This window comes from Apteryx rowi, unplaced genomic scaffold (genome assembly GCF_003343035.1).
Source record: "Apteryx rowi isolate R43461 unplaced genomic scaffold, aptRow1 scaffold_213, whole genome shotgun sequence".
In the NCBI taxonomy this organism is placed as follows: Eukaryota; Metazoa; Chordata; class Aves; order Apterygiformes; family Apterygidae; genus Apteryx; species Apteryx rowi.
This window is the reverse complement of record NW_020448453.1, coordinates 1,411,501-1,434,467: the sequence shown is the minus strand read 5'-3', so window position 1 is coordinate 1,434,467 and position 22,967 is coordinate 1,411,501. Positions and strand designations below refer to the sequence as shown.

The window sequence follows — 22,967 nt, the reverse complement described above, 5'->3', positions numbered from 1 at the left end:
TTTTCCTCTTTTGCTTCCAAGCTTGCTTTGGTATTTTTTCAGTGTATTTTTTCAAAGTATCTGGATTTTTTTGTTTGTTTGTTTTTAACTGGTTCAGGCAGCAAGTCCAATTCAAGTTGCTTTGCATGACCCATTACTCTGAACTCAAAGGTGGACAAAAAGCATTTCTAAATTACACTGGGGCTTTTAAAGACAAAAGTGATTATGACTTTAGTCCCAAGCCTCCAAATTGAAATGTCTGACTGAAAACCCTGCAAAAGGGATAATGTAGCTGTGGTATTGTTCCTGGAAGATTGCTTGTAGTAATGTCTACCCAGGAGCATCTAGACACATATGATAGCAGTGGACCCGTGCTGTGCAGGACTTGCGCTGCTCCAGGAACTAGTCTAACCTGACTGACAGAAGTTCCTGATTTTATCATCTGGCTTCAAAATTAAGTGTGGATACAGGCATGACCCATAAAATTTTGTAGTGTAAGCACAAAAATTTCCCACTCCTGTGTCTGTAAGACAGAAATAACGATGTTTACCTGTCTCGAAGATTATCACGTTGAAAACTATATTTGTTCAGAGAGCACTATAATGGAGCCAGAAAAGTACTGCCCATAAACAGAGACTTACTTTTAAAAATATTTTTCTGCTGAGAAGTAATGGCTGCTCAGTGTAAAGTTTCCAGCAGCTCAGAACAGCTCCTAGCAGTGCTTCAATTATGGCAGGCAGGACTTCTCCCTCTTATGAGGGAAAAGACTCATTGTATTGCTCTGTAAATAAAGAGAGGATGGATGGGCTATTACTATTATTTGCAAGATTGTAAGAAGGGGCAGGCAACAAGCTTCAGGATGCTAGAGACTTTACCCTTACAATTTACAAGGCTGCCTGCATAAAGACTTTCTCAAATGAGTGGGTTTGAAATAGGAGTAAAATCACTGCAATTCTGGTCGGATTTGGGGCTCTGTTTAATCAGACAGTACGTTACAGCCTCAAAGACTGGGAATACTACCAAGCCATCTTCCTGCCCTGTAGTTCCTTTGGACCCACGTGTGTCCTGCGTATGTGAATTAGAGTTGATAGAAATGACTGATCCAATTTCTGAGGGATATGCAACCCATAACTTACAAAACGGAGTACTGCAACCATTCCCTCTCCTGTCTCAACACGTCCCATTCCTACCAGTGCTGTGGGCTGTTTAAACAGGAGCCTCTGCATCAGGCATAAAGCTGGCTGAAAATGCAAGCATTTAAATACCTCTGCGACAAAGCTATGCACATGAACCATTTCTCATTTTTCCTCTAACTGGGAGAATTCTCCCAGCTGGGATCTCCCTCTGTTGGCAGCTCTTGTACCCCCTTCAGGCAGCATATAGGACACTTGTCATGTCATATTATTTTGCCTATGAAATGTCATGCTTAACCATTGGTAAATAACTTTAATGACAATGGCATGTCTGGATGTTATGGTAGCTATTGATCTGCAGAAAGCAGGATTTCTCAATGCTCTATTAAAACTAAAACTATCACTAAAAATCAAGCTGCAATTTCACTGTTTATCTGAACTTTCCTTCACGTTTCAACTCTACAGTGAGTTCTTCTGATGAACAAGAAATTAATCACCATGTTACAAAAATAATACCATGAGAATCCTGCAGAAAGCTTTCTTTGCAGAATATTTTTCCTCTGACTCATTATGGCATTTTCCCTAATACCTACCTGAAACTCAACACCTCTCATTACACACCTTAGAAATGTATAACTCCTAAAGAAGGTTGTCACAGTATTTACAAATTAAATGTGTATTACTTGAAAGCAAAGTCTGAGGCCAGAAATAACTTATGCACTGACAATTTTCAAGAGGTTATCTCTACACCTATTTTTCTGATAGTAATAAAAAGTCTTGTTGTTACCATAGAAACTGTCATATCTCGACCTACACTTTTCAAAGAAACACACCAATATATCATTTGTTTTATGCCTCTCCCCCCACCTCCTAGCCCCAGTACTTCAAAGTAATCTTGGATGCTATTAACAAATGATGAAAGAATTGAAGGAGCATTAGGTAATATTGTCATCAAGCCTGAAAATCTCTAATCAACATAACAGACAAACCTCACTAGGCAAAGTTGTTCTCAAGTTTAAAGAAAGGTCCCTATCCTGCCAGCTACTTTGTGATTGTCAAATCTCTCTGCAGCCATGAAGTTGCTTGCAAGGATAAATTGATCCCAACCTCAATGAACATTTCAGCAAGATGACTGGGAAGAAAGGAAGGGTTTTGTCTTTAGAAATGCTGTTTTGGAAGGCATTTATAGTTGCTATTAGCAGGTGAAATCAATAATTCACATCACTGCTTTTAAATATTATGCTCAAATGTCACATTAGTCATTTTCCTTTATTTCCTTTCTGATATTTTTTCGACCCTCATTAAAGCAAAGTTCTCCCATCACATCCACTCTGTGCAATGGAAGGAAATGATTTTAGCTGACACGAGTGAGACACTTAAATCAGAATCCTGTTGTTATTAATTCTGTAGTTTCTCTTGTCACTTGGATACCATCTTGAGGAAATGGGAGGGAGAATGCTTAGGTTGTTGCTATGTAGTGCGAGTTAAAGGAAGAAATTTACAGTGGAGCCATCAAGTAAATTGATGCAGCGAAAGCTTTAAACAAGCTTTTTTTCTTTTTTTGGGCTCTTACCTTTTAAAACAATGAATAAACAAACAAAAGCCATGTGGTCTCTACCTTTTTGGCTTCTCATGAATTGCTTCTGATGATCCCTGGATTCTGTCCTATTAAATGCTGGGCTGCTTACATCAATTGGGACATATTTTTTGAGGTGAGAAAAGTTAGAGTTTTTATGTCGAGGACATGCTTCCTCATATAGTGAATCAGTGAGGCATGATTATGGCCAGAGTTTGATTACAGTCAGGACTCGGTAAACTTTAAGGTTCTAGCAAGCTCTAACTTTCAAGGTAAACTACAAACTGTTGCAGCATGAAAGACCTAGTAGAACATTCACCATCAAATCTGGCTGGTCATTACAAATGGACTGTTTTATTCATTAATGTACTAATCTAAGCATACGAAATTCATACATGTTTCTTCCCTTTGTTTTACAGAAGGATTGCATACTTCCGTTTGCTAAGAAATATGGTAAGTGACTCTATATAAACCAGACTGACAGATTTTTAGAAAAGGAAGAAAACTTATGATGTTTCTATTATAAACTTTTGCAATTGGATTTTTGATGACACTGTTGGGGTGGAGACCTGAAAGGAATCTTTTTCATCTCTGCTCACAATGACAGAGGGAGAAACTGCTCTCAAACCCTGCCTACATGACCTTGGTCTGTCTATACAAAAAGCCTTGAGGGATATACAAAATAGGTAAATATCACAGGGCTTTGTAGCTAGGAAATGAATTTATATGAAGTTACCAAGGAAATTCAGTTGAGTTCTGTAGCCCCAAGAATTTTTTATGTTGCTAAGTCTTGTACTCCTTGGGAATCATCTCAGGAAGGAGGGAAGGTTATGAAGTGGCTGAGACTACAGCTGCTGAGACTTACTAGTTTGACTGTCAGTATTTTGTTTGTTCTAGGGGTTTGCTTGTCATAAATTATAGGCCAAATCCTCAATTCCTTACACAGTCAAAACTCCAGAAGAGGGTCTAAGGGACTTTTTGCTTAAGTAAAGGCTGAGAGTCACCTGAGAGGCAAGGCCCAGATTAGCAGAAGGTCTTAGTTATTGCTACAGTAAGCGTTGCAGCACCTAACAGCAAGCACTTCCCTAGGATTTTCCTAGGATTCACAGTTGTGAATGAATTCCAGCTCAGGAATGAAAAAGTTTCTATATTCAAAAGCTCTCTGAAATCTTAAATCCTGCCTCTTTCTTGGATTTAGGATGCAGTTTGCAGCCTGCAGTTTCATACTTCCGTGTGACTAGAATTCAAAACTTGAAACTCTCCAGGCCTTATGCACCTAAATGAGGGAAGGAGACAATGGCAGCCTTCTGTGCAAGGGATTAAAGGACTTAGTCAGGGAATAGGAAACTGGGTTTTAGGTCAGCCGGTGCTTGAACTCAATTCTCCCTGTAAGGAATGTCCCCTAACCGTCAAGCTGTAGACAATAACAAGATTGAGCTAGTTTCTATGTCACTACAATGCAAAGAATGTGAGACTCCACAATCCAGAAAGAGTAAGCAGAAGGGAACATGACTTTTGTGCCTAGTAATTCTGGAATTTCCTTTGGAGAGAGGATCCTAACTTCTGGGTTTAGGTCACGTTAACAGGGATTAAAAAAAAAAAAAAAAAGGCCTAGTGAACTGTTTTGCTCAATTTGAATTGGAAAAAGGTATTTGATTTCAATCCTTTCAGAAATAAACGATGTTTTGAGCGTGAAAATTCAAAACATTCCACTAAAACTGTGGAGATAAAATGTCTTTGACTTTTTTGGAGTCCTTTCAGAATGAYCAGTTACATAAAACTGATCTGAATTTTAGGCATTTTGATGTCACCGAGTTTGTAGCATTTGCAGAAAAGCATTAATCTGAATTTTTGCCAAGCTCATGTGCAAGTACATACTTCAGGATGTAGCCATTTGGCTGAAATTATGGACTCAAATTCTCCCAAACTCAAAGCTACATCCAGTGGAAACACTCAAGTTCCACCTTATTTCATGCTTCAACCATGCAAAACCATTGTTTGCTATAGAATTTCAGCACAAAACCATAAATCACCTCAAGAGTACTTGAAAGGCTGTAGAATTAGTGACCCTATTCTAAGTTTTGAATTCATGACAAAAAAACAAACCAAGTAGCTTTCATCTTAAATGTTTTGTGCAATTTTCTTTAAACATTCCCCTTACTCTTTTGCTGTTTCCCTGCATCCTCCAATATTTAAGAGAAAAAGATTTCATAAAACAAATGTCACAAATAGAAATTAGGTGCACACTGTATGAAAAGAGCTGTTCATAATCTGTCAGAATGTGATTAACTTAAAAACACTCTCACATAGTAGTCCCAGGTTTGTACTGTAATTTATGACATCTCAATATGAGAAAGTGAATAATTTCCTCCCCAAAAATGATATTTTCTCTTTCAGAAAGTGTCTTGAACAATTTAATACAAGAGAAATAGAAATTATCTGGAAGTACCGCAGTCTGTTCCATCAGCAATGTCATAATGCAGCCAAGATAGTGAATAGCTCATTCTGATGTAGTAGGACATGTATTTTGAGCAGTTGAAGATCTATTTCAGTATATTTGTCTCTTGGGATTGCATTTTTAGTACATTGAAGTACATTACTCTAGGTGTACATGCATCTTAAATATAAGTCACATTTGCTTCAATACATGTATAGCACCTTTGTGTAATATCTGAGCATCAGCAGACAGGCAAAAAATACACTTTTGAATATGTATGTGTTTGAATATTGTTTTGACATCTTCAGAAATGGAGTATAAGAGTCTCCAAAGTATTCTGCTCTGTTCCACGAGGAAATAGATTAGAGCTGTTAACTGAATCTGTTCACAGCTAAAACTTACAGTGCAGATGCCCAGTTGTAAGGACAGAAAGCCTGATTCATTCCTATTAAACAGAGTTATGGAAGAAATCCATGTTGTTGTCCATATGTGAATCGTACCTATCCCATGTCCTTATACTTTGACTGCTGGGGATAAGACTTTTGAACATGTTGTAACTCCAACTTGTTGTGGTATAGTCAAGAGACTAATCTTCATATGGCAGTTTTCTAGGCTGCAGACAGAAGTCCCTGTCTCTGCAGAGTCCTAATCGAACCAGGTAAGGAGAGATTCTTCCAGTCAAGCAGTATTTGCCTTAACTAGGAAAAATTACTGTTTGCTTTACTTTTTGTATTTAACCAAAAGCGAAATTGTTGTTAACAGATGCTAGCTGGCTGTAGGAAGACGGCCTGAGAATGTGTTAGTAAATATTCTTGACAACAAACTTTTTAACGTAGTCAAGAGAATCCTTTAGCACAGCTAAAATATCCACAGAATTCACTCGACATGCTCAGATGCAAGTCATCTCTATTTTTTTAAAAGCAAAGAAGCCACAGAGTAAAAAAGGTGAACAAACAAAGCTGCAAGACTCTTTCACAGCAGGCATTTGACTAAATAATGCACTTTTCTTGATAAAGGTTTAGCAGAGGAAAACTCTTGCATAAGATTTCATCATTTCTATGTATTTCATACATTCAATTTAGTTGCATAAGATAAAACAGATGTCAGCAATTTCCACTAAACTATAGTTATCAAAAATAAACAAAACGGGTCTCCTTTGAATAGAATATACCTGCCTTTTGTATTGTTCTGGTACACCAGTTGCTCATCTGTAGAATGAAATTATTTGCAATCAACCACCTAATCAGAGTGTCTGAATAACGTTCTACAGTCAGTGTAAAACACTGTGACCTTGATTTTGGGACTGCACATGTGCTTAATCTTCATGATGGGGATAGTCTCACAGAAACTGAGGAAAACATGAGAAAAGATAGGCAAGTCTGTACAGTGCTAATGTTACAAATGTAAATGAAATGAATTTTTGTGTACTTGTGAGAAACTCTGATTTTCATAGCAATTAACTCAAGCATTACTAACATTGTATCTATGCATTTAGATATGCATTTAAAAGACTTCCTGGTAGCAGAATATTTTATGTCTGTAATATACATTCACTGATATCTTTTAGCTGGGGATTTTAAAAGACGCTGCTGACTCTCAGTAAGACTTGTATTCCTAAATCCTTTCCAGTTTAAGGGTACAGACACTTGAAAATCATCTCTGTACCCTCTAACTCAAGACAGTGTTTAAAATATTGGGCTTACATTCTTGATTCCAAACACGTGTCTTGGAAGGTGCCTACACCTTTTCCAAGTTCAGTTATGTAATCTAAAGCTTGCAATAGAAAAAAAAAAGATATAGTGGACTTAAAAAAAAATCTATATTGCTAATGCTTCTGAAATATGGAAACAGTGTCTGAAGTATTGAACAGAAGACTATCTGATTATTTAATAGTGGTGAGTAGAAAATGTGTGCACAATACTTAATAATTTCTCAAGAAGCAGATCCAATATAAAAGGAACAAATAGTGCAGTATGATGGGTCATTAACAAATATTTTAGCAGAGGTGAAACTGCATTATGCCAGCACTTTGTTGACAAGAGTGGTGCATCTTCATTTTGTGCTTATTCTGCAATGTTAGTGGAAAAAATATTTCCACTACAGGGTCAGTGTGCATATGTAATGCAAACATTTTGACAGTGAATGTAAACAGCTTTCCTGCATTTTAAACCATTAAATCAAGGACACAAATTTCCATGCTTTTGCAGATTGCGATCTTCACTGACTATAGTGAAGATGGTATTGCATCTGCTTTGTGTTTATAATTGCATGTTATGTTGTGCCACTGTGACTGAATTTAACAAACATGTTTTTTCTAATTGTCATGGACACTAGGGTCTCACACGTAACTGTGATGTAGAGATTCAATAATATGTTCCAGATACATATTTTTAAAGAAATAGTCACTGGGATTATTTTAATGTTGCTCTTGCGTGCTCATGTGATAGAAAAATACAGCAGTCTGACTGTCCCCATTTGATTTGCCACTTCTTGCATTTCACTTTCAATTGATTGGCTTAAGCTGGGTGTTTTTGGCTTGGTTCCTGAGTGGAAGCCTCCGGGGAGTCCTCTTCTGTAACRCTGCTGTAACAAGGTGTCTGTCGGTGTCTGTCTATCATTGGAAAGTGAGTAGGGTCTGTCCCGAAATGCTTCCCCCACCCCTCTTCTCCATCCCTCTGCTCTGTCCCAAAATGGTTCTGCAGGGAAAATGAAAGCGTCCCAAGCAGGAGCGGAAAGTGCATGTCAGGATGAGCCCTCCTTGTGGAGGTGGAGTGGTGCCCCAGGAAAACAAATAGCCACAGACTTGTGGGGCGGGCGGCTTTTTGTGGAGGAGGAAAAGCTAGAAAGTGAGTTAGCAATGACAGAGCAAATGATTTGTGAACAAGGTAACATGATTCTCTCAGGTTAAAGGAAAAGTTTTCTAATAAATTATTTCTCCCCCTGATTAGTAAATCATTTCCCCTTCCTAGTACATTTAATTTGCTATTCCTTTTAATTATTGGTTGTCCAGGTGGATTTTAAAGACTGCAACTTAAAAGGAGTCTAACTTAAACCTGGCAAAAAGCCACCCCCTGCCACATCATTAACTGAAAGACAATCATACTCTGACTTCCCTTATAAAAATACAGATAGGGTCTGAAGTGCTGCAGTGTGTGTTATTCTAAAGGCAACACCTTGCATTAATACAAAAGTCTTTGGTGGGTTTTATGTCAGGCCCATCTGACCCTTCTTGAATGAAATGACAGTATGTTAACATAACAGTTTGTGTCCCTCAGATAATGCAGTTTCAGAGAGAGATGTGTAAGATGATATTTTCTTAGAGCAAAACTGTCTTTGCATTGTCATTACCTACCTATAACTCTAACTTGTTACAATATATTAGAGTATACCCCTCAGTTCCCACTGGAGGGAACAAATTGGGTACATGCTTTTTGTGGACAAAAGGAAGGTTTTTTTTCCATCATGTCATGTCTGTAAGTGCTGAGCTGTGTTTACCTTATAGCCCTGCCTCTGTTTCAGTATGTGGCTGGCTGACTTGTACATTGAGATTTATTTCTAAATCAGCTGCATAGCACTGTAGCCTGTCTGCTGAATACACAGACTCACAGCTGGCTTGTCCTGATATTTTAAAGTCACTTCCAGTAGCATATGATGTATTCCCTGGATGGTTTATATTGGGGTGGGGAGAGGAGAAAAGAACAACCAGAAGGAAACAACTCTTATCTCTTTTGGGAATGTGGTTTGGAAACGGAGACACCCTAAAGGTCCAGGGTTACTTGATCCCTCTCCGCACATGACACCTCCCACAAAAAAAAACTGGCTCTCGCTGCCATTAAATACCTAATATGTCTACARCTTTTATAATGTGCTCCTACTCAAAGTACTTAGTCTTCATGGAAAGAGCACTGTCTTCTCTACCTCCTGTCCTGAGAAGGTGGTCTGAGGCTCAAGTTTAATGCACCAAAGAGCCCTGCACACCGATGCCCAGAGCAACATAAAAGAAGCGGCGGTGGAGCAGTGGAAGCTCCCAACACAGGCACTCCTTACGTACTATAGGGCACAAACTGCAGACTGACTTTGCATTTTAAAATGCTGATTATCAGTTGTCAGAAATGGAGTGTGAAGGAAACGACCTCTTGCAAGTCACAGTTTAGAGCCATTCTGTGCACTCCAGTGCCCATGGAGTCTGCACCCTAGAAGGAAAACTTTCTGACAAGGAAAACGGCTGTTCTGGTGCTTCAGAACAACATTGCTCTACCACTGAAGAGTGGGTGTCCCTGTGCCAGGATGCCTCTGTGCCATGCTGGCTTTGCTGTTGCGGAGGACGGGCGTTGGGTGAAATCAGTAAGGATCTAACTCTCATTTAGGCCTAATGAATTTAGGATCAGTCTTCCAAGAGGTGCAAGGTTGCACCGCACCTGCCCCCCTATCCAAGAGGCTCTTAAATTGCTTGCTTCTTCCTGCATTGGAAGGATACCACTAATTATTCAAAATGCAAAAGAAAAGCTGTTTGAGCATATGCCTTAGTTAAGGGGGGAGAAAAAAAAAGGGCTAAGTCTTCCTTTTATTCATGTATGTTAAGACTCTCTTCTTGCACTTAGATACACAGGTTTAGAAGACCAGCCCTTTGGTTAATTCTTATGTTAAGGGTATTGCTTTGTCTGCCTATCCTTACTAATTAGGACTTTCTTAAACTAGTCAGTTAAACAGCCTCTTTAAGAGGTTTCTTTTAGTCACTAGATTTAGCGATATTAAGGCTGCCCCTCTTCTTTATTCTAGCTTTCAAATCCGTCATGTGAGTGAGTTCTAAATTTGACTTAGTAAAAAATTTGTCTTCTATGTTAACCAAAGCTGGCTGAAAAATTAATAACAGTAAGTGCAATTCTGCAAAGTTTTCATGAAAATGGAAGTGAAAATCAATTCCTAAACATGACTAGGTTCAGCCGCTGTGGTGTGTTACCACTATAGATATGTGTATATGTAGGTACAACTACCACTGCACCCACTTAATTGTATAACCTGAAGTAATAAGGCATTTCTAGGTGGTCTTCGTGCTCCAGCTATTAATAACTGCAGAATTTGTTTACGAAGGATCACTGCAGCCAGTTTGAGTTGCATTTGCAACAGACCAGCCTTGTGCCATGTCAGACTCAGAGTCCAGAGCACAACATAGATGCCAGACAGCCAACGCTCACTCATGGAAGCACAGAATTTTGGCCAAATGTAATACTTTAGCTTCCTTCACATCCAGGAAAAAGGAGGGAAGACAAAAAGATAGTAGTGAAAAATGTATTCTTCTTTAAACAAAAATTTCATCAAGAGATGACTTGCATTGCATTTAGTCAGGCTTTTAGGTGAATGGTTGGATCAGTGCTTCTGTCTGTAGTGGTTCAGTGACTCCTAAAAATAGACATTTTCACTGAAACAATGTTAACTGATAAAGAACTCATTGTCAAATGTTATAAATATGGCAGGATGTTATYTGTCCATGGAATCTGCTTGTCTATATTGCTGCATAAACAGCCCCTGTTATCTTAAAATATGAGCATGTCACAATATTTAATGAATTCATCTTGAAAAGACCAGTATGAAATGAATCCCTCATTTTCATGGGAGAAACTGGTTTGTCGTGTCAGGTGATTGTCCTGGTTACAGCTCTCGAAGCAGGAATGCCCAGTCCATGTGCACATGGTGGCCTCTTAAAGCATCTCTGCGGTGTTGTAGTTGAGGCTATTCTGCATCTTCAGGTCTCCACTGGTGCCATGGGCTCTTGTCAAACTCTTAGCGAGGGTCTTCTAGCATCTGCCTGCCAGCAGCTCCTCTGTTTCACATGCATCCCACTTTCCTCTAGAAGGAAGCACCATGTCATTATCCATAAAGCCACAAAGTAAAATGGGAAAGGGAAAGAAATTACAGGGGTCATAGTTGGGAGTGTGGCCTGTTGGCTTGGCTTGGCTACCCTGGAAGCCCACAGAGGCACCCTGGCAGACCCTGTCCTGTGGCTTTTTTTTTATTTCCCTGCCAAAGTATCCAGAGGCCTGGATGCTCTCCAGACAACACCTACAAGCCCAGTATGGCTCACAGCATCCAGAATATGGCATGAACTAACTGTATGACAGGGAAACCCTTTCTGTTTCTTACTGGTGCATGAGCAGGAGTGTGGGGGGCACACTGAAGGCAGAGCTTAGGAGACGAGATCCTTCTTTGGGGGCACTTAGCCAGGATCATTCAGTCAGGCCAAGGTACATAGCATCAAATGACACAGTTTTATTCCCTGAGGGAACCAAACTGTCTTTGTTCTCCTGTTCACATGGGCTGGGGAGAAAGATCAGGACCTCATAGACCAACTGCCCTGAGTGCTCCCATGATCATCTGRAAGCCCCCCACTGGGCAGAGAGGACTCTGTCTCCTGGTCCACCCTGCAGTATTCTGAAAACAACTACCTGGTGGGGGGCCAAGTCTCAGCTGCCTAGAGACAAACCCAAAGAAACCTTTCCAGGCACCCCCCAAAGTGGAAGTAAGAGCGTTTTCCCTTAAACAACCCACAGAGGCCACCAAAGAAGTGCTCACCCCTCTCTGCCCTTACAGGTGAGCCCCTGGATGAGGACTGGGGTCTTACACACCAGCTACTCAAGCAACTGAAGTGGAGAGAACAAAACAGCACAGCACAGCTCCTAAAAGGAGGGAAAAAAACAGAAGGAAAGATGGATATGTTCATATCATCCTTAAAATAGGTAGCTTGTCCCTGGCACCTGCTGCTGACCAGCAGATGTTTCCTGTGCCTCAGGGGTGGACCCGTACAGTCGAAGATGACTGAAGGCTGATCTGCAAAGTTCCTGTCTCAGGCGCTGAGTTTATAATTAATAATCACTCCTGTGTACCCAGCCCCACTGAACTCAGCTAGAGACCTCTCTGTTTGGATGATTCGATCTAGGGAGCTACGGATGAAGAGTCCCTTCCTTTCTGCAGCATGGCAGCCTATGCAAAGGTGAGCTGAGAGGATCAGAGTGGTGAGGGGGAGCCATAAGTCATCTCCAACAAGCTTGTGGTTGTGTTTTTAAGAGAAAGACACCAGGAATGAGCAAGGCCTTGGGCTAGGGAAAAGCTGGGGAGCAGGGCTGGGGGAAGAGCCCCGCGTGACCTCTTTTAAAGCCAGCCGGGCGAATCTCTCCTTGGCGCTACCGCGAGGGACAGGCAGTCTTGGCGCCGCTCGTGCCAGTGCTCGTAGCCCTTCTGCCCTTTCCTGAGGCAGATCAGAAGAAATATATTGCGTTCAGCTCTCTAGCTGGGACTCTAACCACTGGGCTGTCTTTTCATTCCCTTTTTGGTTTGGTACATACTGCCATATCCTGTCAAACACTACCCTTGATCCTTCCTGGATCTGTAGGATTCAAAGAAAATGCTCGCATAAATAATAATCACATAATAAGACAGTCAAATAAAATAATGTCAGAAAACTGCTGCCGAAACCAATTTGCTTAATCCAAAGCAAAACCAGGTTCTACCTTGATGGGGGGGAAGGGTTTACAAATGAACACAGCTACCTTTCCAAGGTCTGCCAAAACCCAGTCCTTAGCTGCTGGGTTTAGCTTTGCTTTGTACCTTTAAATTGCAGCTGTATGAGTAAAAAGAAAAAAGTAAAAATAAAAGTCAGCCTTGGATTTTCCTGCAATTATGTTGTTTAGGTTTTCTAAACCTCACAATTTCCTTGAGGGGAAAAAAGTTAACGTGTCAAAATATATCAGGCCTGTATTTGGAACAAGACTTACTGAGTTTCCTTGCTAGCTGTTTCAGGGTTCAGCTTCAAATTAAATCTCTTCTAATGAGAAATACAACATTCATTAAATGGCAAACATCTGCTTAGAATACCTATAGCATTCTTCTTTATTCTAAAAAGTAGTATCACAAGACAAGCAATCTTTAACACTGATGGTTGTTAGCTACAATAAAAGTCTTTATTTTTACAGTATTTTTAAAGAATTGTTTGCATAACAAATTAAAGAAATTTGGACTGTGGATGCACATCTGCAGTATGTCCTCGAGGCACTAACCTTACCCAAGAACACAAAGTCCTTGTTATGATATGCAAACTAATGAATCAGCTGAAGGAAGCATTTATATTTTGACAGTGTTTTAACTTTCTCTGACTCAAATTAGCTGCGACTGTGGTTGTTACTCTGTAAGATTCTGTGAACTTTCTTGCTAAAATTAGTCTTTCCACTGGTGGCTGTTGTTACAGAGAAAGTAATGGGCTGAAAAAGGAGTAACTGATCTGAAGCTATCCCTTTCATATTTTGATATTTGGAAAAAAACAAGTTGCAGATCATAACTATCTTTTCATTTTTGGTCTTGCCTGTGATATGTTAAAACTATAGTGGTCTTAACGGGTTTAAATATAAGATTAAATTAGGTTTGGGTAATGCCATTGACTCTTTGTGGATAGGGTGTGCTTTAATACAATGTGGATTTTTGTGTATTATTCCATGAACGCTTAAAAGAGCTTCATACCTAAACCCTTCTACAGGTGCCCTGCTTATTTATTAACTTTTGTTAAAAGGATGCATTTTTGATTGATTTTGCCTGTTCTATCAGAATGAGTTTATAGGAGCCCTTAAAGTCAATTTATCAACAACTTCAACTAACCTTTATTAATCACTGTGCTAGGTTTTTTGTGCAACGCTTCCTTAGCTACTGTAGCATCTTCAAATTTCCAGCCATCAGGCTCCTTCACAGTTCTGTCTTCTGCTTAGATCTCTGCTCTAGAATTAACACCAAAATGCACTTAATTGGTTATAATCGCCTCTCTTTTTCTCTTTTAATATGATTTGAGCTTCCATACTGATTAGGCAAACCCAAAGCTTTACTCCTGAACAGGTTTGAGGATGAAAGTACTGAGCAGTGTTCTTTGGTTTGTGTCGCACAGGAGTTTGGATTAGTTTAATGTAGTTGGCCTGGCTGTCTCCAACATGCAGAAGTTGGAGTATGTTCTGTGAAAACGTGCGTTTAATACCCTCCTGGATGTAATTCCATTGTAGCTGCCTGAGAAGTTTGTGGCGCTACAGCATGTTTTGGTATCTATAGTCTCTGGCACAAGGACCCAAGAACCAAATGCAGTGCTGCCACGAAACAGTACTCTGGGCTTAATACGTGCTTGTTTGCATCGTAGCAGTAGCACAAGGAGGTGGTGTCCCCCATGTGGGAAGAGGAGCATGCCCTGTGCCCTTTACACAGTTAGTGCTCATGTAAAACTCTCACCTAGCCATCTTGGAGGTACTATTTAGAAGAACAGCTCATACTCTTATTCAAAAATTACACAAACAGTGCTGACAAGGTCAGTGTCTCGATGGATTACCTGGCATGTAAAGGCCAGCCATGTAAATAAAGTTCCTCTGGAGCAGTATTAACTTACCCAGTAGTGTATTTATTTATTTTGCAGCTTTCTTCATCTCTTAATTTTATGAATCACTCTTTCTATTTTTTTTATGCTGGCTCCTACTTCTTATCTTTCTTTACACTTCCTTTCCTTTCCCTCTGCAGTATGCTGGCAGGTGGTGCTAAGGGATATTTCTTCTGCCATGTAAACAATGCTTGTCTTATATGCTTATATCTTATATCATAACTTAACATATGCTTGTCTTCTGCTCATTGCTTGAGAAAGTTTTACAGATTGCATTGTGAAAAAGGTGATCTTTTTAAAATTTGTATGTCCAGTAACTAAGGTGCAATACATCTGCAAAAAATTGCATAGAGCTGGGATGATTAGCACTTTTATACACACATACACGCACACACGCACACATACACCCCTCTACCTTTAAAAAGGTACCGTTATGTATAAAATTACTTTTCTGTAATATAATATAGAATTATTGCTGGGGATTTAAACACATTAGATCAGGATATGACTATAGTGTTAAGCTATTCACTGGTCATTTCTTTGCTAAAATAGTTCAGCTCAAAAAACCACAGCTCAGATCTCCATAGTGGAAGCAAACAACATATATACATAGAAATCACTTCTCATCCATTTTAAAGCTCTTTTTTCCTCTGTTTTCAAAGTCATTTTTCTTTTTTTTCAGACCTTGGAAACTTTAAAAACACTGCAGCCAGACGGCTCTCTTGTTCTGGGAATGGAGACAACAGCCCTCCTATTCTTTCTCTCTGTGCACCCCTTCACACTACTTCTATGAGATTTGTAACTCTCTACATAGGTGCCAGTGCTGACTGTGCTCCTCCATTTTTGTCTTCTTCTAAGTTACCTCTGCACTTGGGGGTCGTTTGCCTGCTCTGGCTGGGGCAGGTTGTTGTTGTTCGCATGGGGTTCATCAACGCTGTTGTTGCTAATGTTGTTCATTCTCACTGGGGCTGGCCCTGGCTCTGACGTGGTTCCTCCAGGACGGCAGTCCCTGCTGTGGTTCTGATTTGGAGTACTCTGTGACAATCTTCACAACTCCAAAATGTCTTTGCTCCTCTTTTATTTGTTTCCGCTTTTCTTTCATATGTTTCTGGTAAGGACCACAATGTGCCAGGTTCACAACACAGAAGACTTAGTCCCAGCCTCAAAGAACCTGGCATGTAATGTTATTCCCATTTCCAATTCCCCTTTTATCTCTATAAATGATCGTATTCAGCTCTCTACAATAAACCCTTTCTCTCTTCTCTGTGTGACATACCTTGTGGCTTCTGCAGCTGTATATGAAAGAGCCTATGTCAAAAATAAATTGAATACCTCTCATATTAGTAAAACATGCATGTTAAAGAACTACATAAAAATTTTCATTCTCTGTCATTCTTCATCATTCTACTATATTATACTAACTATCGCTAATATTTTCAGTTTAGATTCCTTACATTGGTTCTTCAAATGTATGTTTAAGCATCTGAATACCTGGTGTACCATGGAGGAAGCTCAATATCTATAGTTCTGTGAGTATCCAGAACATTCCCAAAGGAAACCTTACTAGGGTTTGGATTGGTTTTTTTGGACAAGGTTTAGATGTCAGACTAAGCATTTCTAACTCTAGCTGTCCAAAATTCATGAGTAATAGAAATCTAGAAATTGGCTAAAAAATTTTGGGATTAAAAGCAATAATAATAACTTGTGCAAAAGCTGTTTTAAGGGTTTTTTTAATGTTTTGTTTTGTTTTCTGATGCTGCAGCCTTTAAAGTTTGTACTTTTGAGATCTTTCTTCACAACCAGGTGGGCTAGCAACTTGCTTGACACTGCCATGTGAATTCAAGAGCTGCAGCTTTTATTATTTTGTCATGCTTGTTTGCAATACTTAAGGCTCCTCTGAGAGCTATTAACAAGGGACTTAACTCTGAAAATGTTAGCATCTGCATCTGATTACATCTTTGTGAGACTTCTTATTAAGGGCCTGATCTTTGAAATAGCTCTATATTAACCAGAACTATGAGTCTTCTGAAACAGGTCTTGTGTTTCACAAAAGCAGTGTCATAGAAGACAGAGAAATGTGAGCTTTGAGGAGACGATGTTAGCCCACAAATCAGGTTCTTGGCTATAAGATTTCATCTTTATCTTACCAGGTGAGAGTTATTTGGTGCCATGAAGGAGTACTTTCATTAGTGCAAAACTTGGTTCTCTTGTGCTTCCTGGTAGGATTATGGGGTTTTTACCCTGTTCTGTGGTATTTGTGACACTCTATAGCTGCAGTGTACAGTTTCAACTGCTAAATCTGCGCAAACCAGTGTGGTCTAGAAGTTTGTCTTCAGCACTTGAGACACCTTAATGGTGGTGTCATCTTCAGAGAAGGAAATAGCCGAAACATTTAAGCTGCTTTGCATTTATTTTGCACAAAGGCATTACTTCATTCTTGATCATGTAAATTCAGATGCTTGCGGAATAGCAGAAGCAGTTTAGTTGCTTATATTTCAGAGAGAATATTCCCTTTAAAGAGAAAAGCCAAAACAACCTTTTAGGAAATCTCAGGGTCTGCTCCCTTCCCTTTTACCTATACTAGCTCTCCCCCTGCCCCACAGTCTCTCTCTCCTGCCACTGCTCCCATGAATATATTGCTAAGATTGCAAAATGCAAGAATTCAGCCTGCACCATTGAAATCAATACGAATTGTCATCAGTGACTCTTATGAAGATTTATGTTTTACCAGTAATGCTGGCTTAGCCGGTCCTGTTTCCCCTTCCATCTCTTTTGATACATCCAGCAAAAAAAAAAAAAAGTAAAAGTAGGTAAAATCTGAATGTTACTTACCTATCATTTATTTGTATTTTATTAATCTATTTGTATATATGTATATATATGTATACACACACCCCCACACATGCATATGTGTATATATATATATTTAAGTTTTATTTGTTCAGTTGTAACCTCGATCAGCTGGCTGATCTGAGTGACCACACAGCCCCACAACAGCCAGGGAAGTGAAGAGACAGTAATTAACAGCCAGGGCAGTGAAGAGACAGTAATTAACTTGGCACTGCTACTGGAACAGTAACTACGCACCCATGACTTCAGAGTGTGCGTCCATGTACATTTTATTTGCTGGGGAAGGTGAGTGACTAAATATGTTGGCAGTCCCATCATTCCCATACGTTCCTGCATCTGAATTGCAATTTATCCCTCACTCAGGGGTGCCAATAAAACTGTAAGACTGTGCTATAAAATGGTGAAGGAAATGAGAGAACCTGAGGTTTTTGGAGGGTAATTTTTAATGATGAGTTTATAGTGCAGCCCCTCAGAAAGTTGTCTCAGCACAGTTCAGGGGGACAGTGAACTGCGGTTTAGGGGAGGCAAAGAGTGTACAGAGGAGGATCACTTAAGCCAGCTTTACAGCCAGAGAAAATGAGTGCAGAGAAAATGCACTCCTGATTCAGGTGAATTTGCGGTGGTTGGCTTGTACCTTGAAAATACGAAATACACAAGTTTTAAAAAGCATCTGTTTCTGTAAGACAGTTAATTAAACCAGTCATATTTAATTGGCTAGGTAAAATAGCTAACCCATAATTTAAATTTCTGATTGCATGTTAAAGGCACTCCTTTGTAGGAGATGCATAAAATACACTTCAGTGGCACCACTCAGTATTGCTAGTTTTCAGAAGCCACAGGGAATTTTAGATGCAAAATGCCATTGATTTTCAATGGAATTTAGACTCCCAAGTCATGTAGGTTCTTTTGAAAAATTTTACCCTTAATGATTTTCTTTGGGAAAGTTAAAAAGCCCCCATGCCATGAGCAGTTGTGTAAAGAGAAAGCTTACTGTGTTGGATGCTTAGTCATAAAGATTTAGTGTTAGCACTCTTCCTGTGTCTGTGTGTGTGTGGCTTTGCCACACAGAAATTATCTGGTTTTCCTTTTTCCTCTTACGTGTGGAAAAAATATACGGAAATTTAAAAGATGAGAGACTCATCTCAAATGTGAACCGGTTCCTTTTATTCATATTTTAGATTTAGTCTGGAAGCGAGCTCCAGAAGCGGTCCCAATAAAAAGAACTGCTTTACGCAAATAGAAGAAAAAACACAGCAATGTAAAACTACTGAGTTGTAAAAAGGGGGGAGCTGCAACGCTGTTTAGCATTCAAGCAACTATCTCTAGAAAGGAAGCAGATTACGTGGTATCATATTGCAAAAGGGCTGTTCAACCCTGTTGCGCTCACTCAGAGCTACATATTTACTTTTGTCACTGTGTAGCAGCGATTGCATTATATCCTTCCTGCCAGGAGGCGAGGAGAAACAGAAGGTTAAGTATAAACGGGGGAGGGGAAAAGAAGGAGGGAGAAGCAGCAGTAAAAGGGCTGGAAGGGGAGAAAAGAACAGCTGGAGAGAAAAGAAAAAGTTCCTCATCGAGACAGGAAAAGATACTAAGGAAACACAGGGGAAACAGGAGATCAGGCGCTGCATGTATGGGGTTACTAGTGCCGTTGTATTTCAGCTCTGACATGACTGAAACCCAGATAGTTTGGTCATCAGAAACTAGATGCATTTTATTAAGCCTACATAAAAATGGGAGGCACAGAGTCTGGCACCAGTGTAGCCTAAAGGAATTTCCATGATTTGTGCCGTGAATGCTGAATGGGAGACTTGTAAAAAGCACCTTTCTCTTAAGGACAGCTTGCTGGAATTTGTAAATGTAGCTCACACACACACACACACATGCAAAACACCAAAAGAAGCAAAAAAACAACCCTAAATTAAAATAGAACAAAGTGACGAAAACATGAAAGGGCTCTTCTCTAGATATCAAAACCTGCACCCAAACACACCCACTTTAGGGCGACTCAGACAGTACCAAAGGCCACAGAGGACGCTCAGACTGACGGTTTTAAAAGCGACCAAAGTTTTGGGGTGGGTGGGGGAGAGGGCAGGTTTTGCTGTATAGCAGGAATGGCAGAGGCGGATGGGAAAGAGGTCTGGGCCCCGAGCTCAGGGTTTGTTTCAGTGCCGCGTGGGGCAGAGCCCCGGCCGAGGGGTCTGGCCCTGCACTCGGCCTCGCGCGAGGCTCAGCCGCTCAGCCGCAGCTGCGTGCAGGACCCCGTGAGCGGCCGTCTCGCCTCTCCCATCGCATAAGCCCACGCCGGAGGTCTGCACGATATTGGAAGATTCCCTTTGCTGGGGAAGGAATATTCAACTCATTAACAGTATGTCTTGGCTTGGGTAGAAGTGGCATTTTTCTCCCCAAGTGTGTTAGCGAACTCATTTTAACTACTGTGCTACGTATTCTGTTGCAGGCTGAGCGAGTAATGTTTTAATATGTGTTAGGTACTGCACGCTAGCCTGAGGAACGAGCCAACTAAGCCATATTAAAGTACAATTTGTCCTGTCAATAACAGGGGTCTAAAACCTGTTAGCTAGCGTGCTTAAGAAAAAGAAAACAAAACTCTTTTTATTCACATCTACCAGCGTCCCTAGCGCTGAAAGAGGTTTGTGGGTCTCAAGATGGTCTCAACATAGGGAATAGCAAAAGGCAGCCAAAGGGGTACATTAAGTCACAATTGTCTCTAAAAATGTTGGTTTATAACAGCACAGAAGCCTTTTGAGTCTGGCTGTTCCAAATTAGGTGTATGAGAAGAGTAAGAGGCTCTGCTAAGTAAATGGGGCATACTTTAAAAAAAAACCCTGACTCTTGCTAGGCTTTGATGCAAAGTGTGAGTCCATAAGAATTCAGAGTGTACTGAGCTGATGAGAAGGRGAGAGACAGTGTGGGATTGCCTTGGCACTGTGTAAATGAGAGTAACTTTGCTGAACACAGCCAGATTTAGTCTGGTGCAATGGAGAAGAATAGCATCCTGAAGCTGTGATATTATTTTCAGTTGGATAATCAGTTTTTCCACTGTCTCTGCAAGATAAATACTAACTGGAGAAAGAAACTCTGCCTGGCTCTGTTTGGCTCTCACGTGCTGTAGTGGTAGCTTATTTGGCAAACTTCGCAGAGGTGTGGATAACTGTTTGAACCACAGCAGTGCCTGGGCAGATGGTGTTACTGGCTTGGGCCCTCTGAGCTGCTGTTCTTCCACATCAAATTACGGTTTTCCATCACACTGAGACACAAGTGCTGATCTGGTCCATATATTTATATACTACAATAAGTGTACACAACATATTAAGCAACTAGAGGATCTTACAGCATAGCGCAGGCTTAACATAGCAAAGGATGACAATAAACAATTGGAGGAAAGAGGAAGAATGAAGGGAAGAGTGAGAAACCACGACGAAATTATTCTATAAACATCAACCTTTACTTCCTTTTATTATAAGTGCTTTACTTAAACAATGATCAAATACTGAATGCCTACAGTTTTATGAGTGCTAACTTTGCTCATAGAGCATCAACAAACTAAGGAACTGTCAGTAAGACTGCTTGTGGAAAGCAACAGCAGTATTTTTCACTGAGAGCGCCTCCCTATTCCCTTGTTGGTATTTGCCACCTGTAATAAATTCACAGCACTTGCCCCTCCTAGCAGCAAACACGCAGGGAGTGAGTTCTTTGGCCTTGTTCTTCCTTGTTCTGCATCCTAGGAGATTGTTTTTAAGTGGGCAAAACCCTACCACGTGCACCACGGTTGTATTAGCATAAATGATAACAAAGATACTGAGTCCTAGGCAAGCGGGTGTTTTCATGCAGCATAAAGACAAATCCCTGCTTCCTTCATGTTTATGTCTGCAGCTAGAGCACAGCTAGAGAATGGAGAACCTCTGGCTTAGCCAGGTGAGAAGAAACATCCAGGTAATGCTACTGGTGGGAGATCCCAAGGAGGCAAAGAAAAGATGGATATAACACCCAGTCAGAAATCATAGTTGAGGGACAAAGGAAAAAGGTCATGAAAAATCATGCTAGGGAGAGTGTGCTGAAAATTGTTTATAAGATATAGACAAAGACCCTGTGTGAAGGTTCTCAGACCCAAATCCTTTGCTTTTATGCCTGGCTGCCATGACCAGACTGATAAAAAATGGCCCTTTAAGACTGAATGGAGTTATCAAGACTTTATATGTAATGCTGGCACAGCTAATGGGAGAGGGTGTACAGGTCCTTCAGTGTTGCTTCCTCCTCCTCCTCCTCCTCCCCTGATCAACTGATCGATATTAACATATTCTGCTGCCCATGCCATGCAGAAAAGTTCATACAACAGTAAAACTTATTATTTTCTGGGAATGTATATGAAGTGGGAGACTGTTAGGAAACTATTGCAGCAAGGAACTACAATAAAGCAGAGGATATGGCAGAATATGATCATGAAGAGGAAACTGGCAAGCGAACTGTGCCTGGCCACTGAGGGAATTCCCCGGGAGCACAACGCTTGCGAGTGGCATGCACTCTGTTCTCTCAAAGTCAGGACTGGGCACGTGACCTCGATTTGATTTGTGTGTGCTTTTCCTATCATCTGTGGTCAAAGGAACGTAGGTGCTGAAGTAGGCGCTGGAAAGCACAAATCTTTTTGATTTGATTTTTCTTCCCACTCAGTATTTAGGATTAAAGTCTAGTTCTCCTAGTCCGTGACATATTTGCTTCATCAGTGAGGAAGAGACTTGGCCACTGAGGATCATGTTGGTTATATAAGACCAATGTTGGCCAATAAACTGATTGTACACAATAATCCTCATGGCAGAACTGTCCTAGTGACATGAAGAATCAGCCCTCCTGGCTGTCATCCTTACATCACCTCAGCAGTCAGTAACATCCACTTTGGTAAGCTACCAAGGTGTCCCTGGGCGCCTTGTGCATTTATCTTCTAGTCAGTCCTTCTGCCACAAGGTGCTGATCTGTGTTATGCCAGAGGAAGCCAGAGAAATGTCAGGCTCAGACTGGCCCATGTTACATGTAACATGTACTGCATGTAGTTTGTGCTTAATGGTAATACAAAAGAGGCTGTTTTCAAGCCTGTGCTGGCTCTGGATCAAGAGAAGGGCTTCGAGTTGCCTTGGCAGGTGGTATTCAAGCCATAGGCAATGAGAGTGACTCCGCAGTGACTCCTTCAGCCTGTTCCTCTTCCTCACTGCAGGTTGCTACCTACATTATGTCCTCTCGGAGGTAGGGAGATATCTGTGTATTGACTTGCTTTGGCCTTTTTATCTAACTATCACCAAGCACCTAAACTAAGTGCAGCTCATTTGCTACAGGGAGAAATTGTGATCTTATACTAATGGAKCCTTTTTTGGACACTATAAATTATCTTGCTCAGCCCAGACTTTCTTAAAATTTTGAAAAGAATCCTTTCATGTAATCCATTTCAGAAAGTAACCCTCATTGTATTATGTTAGCAAAGTGAGGACTGCTTGATAATATTTGATAAAGCTATTTAAAAAAGAAAAAAAATATCCTTCTGTTCAAAAATATTTTCAAATAATGTGGCCAGACTGAATGTGTGTG

At 40.4% G+C, this 22,967-nt stretch overlaps 1 long non-coding RNA gene across 1 annotated transcript in view; it reads left to right on the top strand.

Annotated features, from left to right (window-relative positions):
* The window catches only part of LOC112965387, a 66,129-nt gene that overhangs the window by 8,414 nt on the left and 34,748 nt on the right, over positions 1 to 22,967 (top strand). Inside the window, exon 2 of the long non-coding RNA XR_003253277.1 lies at positions 3,108 to 3,141. This is a non-coding gene — a long non-coding RNA (uncharacterized LOC112965387). The remainder of the gene's footprint in view (positions 1 to 3,107; positions 3,142 to 22,967) is intronic.